Source organism: Carassius gibelio, chromosome B24 (assembly GCF_023724105.1).
Source record: "Carassius gibelio isolate Cgi1373 ecotype wild population from Czech Republic chromosome B24, carGib1.2-hapl.c, whole genome shotgun sequence".
Lineage (NCBI taxonomy): Eukaryota > Metazoa > Chordata > Actinopteri > Cypriniformes > Cyprinidae > Carassius > Carassius gibelio.
The window spans coordinates 16,078,792-16,083,392 of record NC_068419.1 but is presented as its reverse complement, the minus strand read 5'-3'; the positions used below and the strand labels follow the sequence as shown (position 1 = coordinate 16,083,392).

The following is a 4,601-nucleotide window of genomic DNA, read 5'->3' as shown; positions in this document are numbered from 1 at the left end:
AGCACGAAGGATACACATACGCATCCTTTCCTGTGTGTGGGATATTCTTCGAACAAAGGACTCAGTCCTTGGTTGAAATTCCGAGGATCCTCGACATTGGAACAGTCATGCGACGGATGTCGATGACGTAGCATCCTCGAAAAACTGGCTTCCGAGGATCCTTCCTTGACATTGAGAAACACCGCTTGGCTCAGCTGGAGTGAGTTCAGGTCCTTAAGGTTTTGAGAAAAACAGCACTAGTTTATGAATTAAACTACTAGAATATGCATTACAGTTAAGTTTTTAAACTTTTGACAAAACATGAATGATTATGTCACATGAGTCAAGTTTAATTGCATGATTTTAATACTTTGCATTATCATTAACTTTAAAGCAATTTACTTGTAGCTGAAGGTGTTTGCCTCTGCAGAAGTGTTCTATTCGTGGAGGTGTTATGATGATAGATAACACTTCTTATAAGAAATACATGGGTTGATGGAGCCATGTTGTTGGAAAAGTAGTTACTTTTACGGATTTTGGCAAAGAACTGCCCGGCAATTTGGCTATTTAACCACCCTTTTAGTTCAGGGACAAGTTGGACCCTGCGCAGTATGTCCTTTGGATCTTTTGCATTCTTCTCATGGAAGTGATCATATAAGACATAGTGCTCAGAAGATCCAGCGACCGAATTTTCCTGCCCCCAGTGCACCCTTTCAAGTAGCTATGGCAATGACACCTCCAATTTCCCATCCCTGGCTGCCTTCACATTCTCTTCTGTGGGATCAGACAATATGCCCTCATAAGGCTGGAAAGGCAGTGAATGAGGAACCTTCAAATTGGTGTGTGTCGCCAGACCTCGTGCAAAATCATAAACAGACATTTGGGAAGTGCTTCCAGGAGAGTAGAAGGTCTGCAAAGTCCCTGGGACTAAATTTGATACTGTATACAATGCCATGTGGGCAAAGTACAAGACAAACCCTTGTATCTTTATGACTGAAACCAGTGGATCTTTTATTTTGGTGGAAAACTACAGTTTCTGTCAAAAACATGTTTTAGTAATGTGTCTCATTTCAAGTTGTGCACATTTGTGCCGTGAAAATGTGTTGCACAGTACGAGCAGGGAACCTTCAACCAGTTGATTTATAATGGGAACCCCCCCGGACTGTGTCTTCTTTACCGTGGGGAATGCAGAATGAGATTTCTACCGCAGGGCACTCTAAAATGTTAGAACCAGCAGCCTTAGTGTATACAGTGTGGTTTTGCTTCGGGTGATCCTTGAAAGTGTCCCAGTGCTAGGTCCTTTCTGACGCCGTCCCCTCCACTCTCTCCCACTTGTGCACTTTCTGTACCGTCCTGTATAAACATTTACATTTAATCATTTAACAGACGATTTTATCCAAAGCGACTTACAAATGAGAAGAACAGAAGCAGTCAGGTGTACAAGCGAACAACAACAGTATACAAGTGCCATGACAAGTCTCAGTTAGTCTAGGACAGAACGCAAAGCCAGGGTTTTTTTTTTTTTTTTTTTTATATGAAAGACAAGAAAAGAAGGAAAAGTGCTAGCATTAGTTGGTTAAGTTCCGGTGAAAAAGATGAGTCTTAAAATGTTTCTTGAAAATGAGTAAAGACTAAGCAGTTCGGATTGAGATTGGGAGGTGATTCCACCAGCTGGGCACAGTCCAGGAAAAGGTCCGTGAGAGTGATTATGAACCTCTTTGGGATGGCACCACAAGGCGTCGTTCACTTGCAGAGGGCAAACTTCTGGAGGGAACATAAGATTTAACCAGTTTGTTTAGGTATGTCCACAATGTTTCACAATAACTTTGATATTGTGAAATATATTTAACTGAAAACTGAATGCAAAATAAATCACACATTATTTTCACTTTACAGTTCAGTAACAGTGAGGTTGGAAACAAAGTGGACAACACTATTCATTAAACACTTATTTAATGTATTCAGATGAAAATGTACAATATTAACAAATTATTCACAAGCAGTGTTTTCAGAGCCCCCAGTTACACTGTTTTAATCAAAACACTAGTAATACAGTGTAGTAAAACAAATAAAATCTAATTCAGTAAATTTTTAATAAACTAAGTACAATCAAAACCTATCACAAAAGGTCAAAGCATCTCTAGCAGAAGTGACAGTGCAATGTAGCAGATGAACAATTTCTTACCAGTGTTTCAAGAACAAGCTGGATCCTCGATGACTCTACAAGGGGAAAGAAGAAATGGTTTACTGAAAAGTTCTTAAAAAGCAGGATTTCATATTATACCATTTCTTTAAACCATTGATTCTCAAACTTTTTATACCAAGTACCACTTCAGAAAATATTTGTTATTAAATATTAAGTTGCACCATAATGACCAACATTACATTTCAGCAGCGTAGTAGACCAAACTATTGAAGCGAGGCAACTATTAAACTATTAAAAAGAGGCAGTTTTATTCTAATAAGAATATTAATTGTTGTCAGACACTTTACCATGGTAAATACAGTTTGAACATTAACACTACAACTGTGCTTACATACACAGGTAAATAAAAAAAAAAAGTTTAAATTAAAATGTAATTTTAAATGTAATTATGTAACAAAGGTTACAAAACTGTACTGTACTTTAACTCTAACATACTTAAATGTGCAAAAAAAAAAAACTTACTCAAAGATTAAGTTAAAATGTATTAACATTAATTAGTTTAATTTAGTGATTCACCTGCATAACAACTAGAGGGGGCCTGACACTTTGAGAACCATGGCTTTAAACAATCCTTTTATTTATTTATTCATTTTCATTAATTCATCAAAATTATATTATTTAAATACCGACATTTGCACTTATATGTTTCAGAAAACACTTTGAAACTATTATAAGAATACAAACATATATAACACACCTAATGCATGGGATTCATATCAGGAAAATATGGGAAAATCTCTAAAAGACAGACATTAACACATAACTTGCCAGCAACACATTAGGTGAGCATCTAATTTGATCATCTGTGATAAAGCAATGCAAAAATAGACACACGGGTATTTATTTATCTGCAGGTTACATGTCCTTTAAACTACCCATTTGTAAACTCTGGTAATACTTTACTATTTTCAAAAGATAATAAAGATAAAGTTAGCGATTTTCTTACCTCATTTTGCCAGGATGTTTTCAGGACCTCGCAGAACACCTGACCCTTCTTGTGTTCACAGTTTTTGTTCTCCATTGACATGTCACGACTCAAATTCGCTCAAAATAAATAAAAAATGTACAGGCAAATATCAAATAATTCGGGACCGATAGAGCAGTCAGTTATAACGAGCAGCAGCTCACAGTTAGCCGCCTCACTCACAGAAAGACGACAATAACGGTCATATTTTTAAATGTAGAAAGGCGCGAACCGATTCATTGTCCAGTTTCCTGAATGACAGCCAGATTAACCAATCATGATAGAAGTAATAAAATAAAACTACCAATGGGAGTTGTTTCAGTGTGATAAAGCAGCGAAATGTATATAGTTTTATTGTTGTTAATGATGATAATATTTAACATATACCTTTAGATTTTAGAATAGGTATCATGACTAAAATATTTTAAAATGCTATTAAAATAATTAATTAATTTAAATAATTTAATATAAATAATTTAAAAGCTTGTTAACCTTTTTCTACCATTTAGCATTAAACATTTTTAACGTTGTTTCATTAAAACAACTGACCTTATTTCAGCAATATTTCAATGTTGAAAGTTGGTCATGTGCTGGAAGTTTTTCAACAGTTCATCTTTAAACGTTGAATCAACGTTGTTTCAACGTTGAAACCACAACTGACCTTATTTCAACCATATTTCAACATTGAAAGTTGGTCATGTGCTGGATGTTTTTCAACCATTCAGCTTTAAACGTTGAATCAACGTTGTTTCAACGTTGAAACCACAACTGACCTTATTTCAACCATATTTCAACATTGAAAGTTGGTCATGTGCTGGATGTTTTTCAACCATTCAGCTTTAAACGTTGAATCAACGTTGTTTCAACGTTGAAACCACAACTGACCTTATTTCAACCATATTTCAACGTTGAAGGTCGGTCATGTGCCGGCTGGGCAGTATTCATAGCTTGGACTGACAGTGAAAGGGTGGTCTGCACTGCCTACAAAAAGTGATGCATAATTTGCAATCCAAATTGTTTACAAAATGTAGAATATGATGAAATATATCATTCACCATAACTCACTTTGAAAAAAAGCCACGACTTATCATTGCAAGATGAACAGAATTCCAAAAAGTCTCAATGCCATGTTCACCGTTGAAGTCATCAGGGGGTGCATTGAGGTGCATTGAGACTGACTGTAATGAATCACACCATAAGGGAAAAGCAAGACCACTGGACTGTAAACTAGGGCTGCACGATTAATCACATGCGTTTGTCATGTGTGTCTCATCAGTAAAGTTGGTCCTGTGATTAGCAGTAAATATCTGTCAGCTGTTTTTAAAATGGAGCGGCATTTTTACTACACAGAGCCGTAGTTCATTGAAAAGCTACACAATATCGCATTTATGATCAAATGCAATTCATTTGTGATTATGAACACAATATTGCGTAGCTTGTCAGTGAACTACA

The 4,601-nt window shown here is 36.1% G+C and overlaps 1 long non-coding RNA gene across 1 annotated transcript; it reads right to left on the bottom strand.

Moving 5' to 3' along the window:
• Positions 1 to 991: 991 nt before the first annotated feature.
• Positions 992 to 4,079, bottom strand: LOC128013617 (uncharacterized). The gene is made up of 3 exons (XR_008183348.1): positions 3,132 to 4,079; positions 2,165 to 2,199; positions 992 to 1,743 (listed from the first exon to the last, which is right to left on the bottom strand). It is a non-coding gene; the product is annotated as an uncharacterized LOC128013617 (long non-coding RNA).
• Between the last annotated feature and the right edge of the window lie 522 nt (positions 4,080 to 4,601).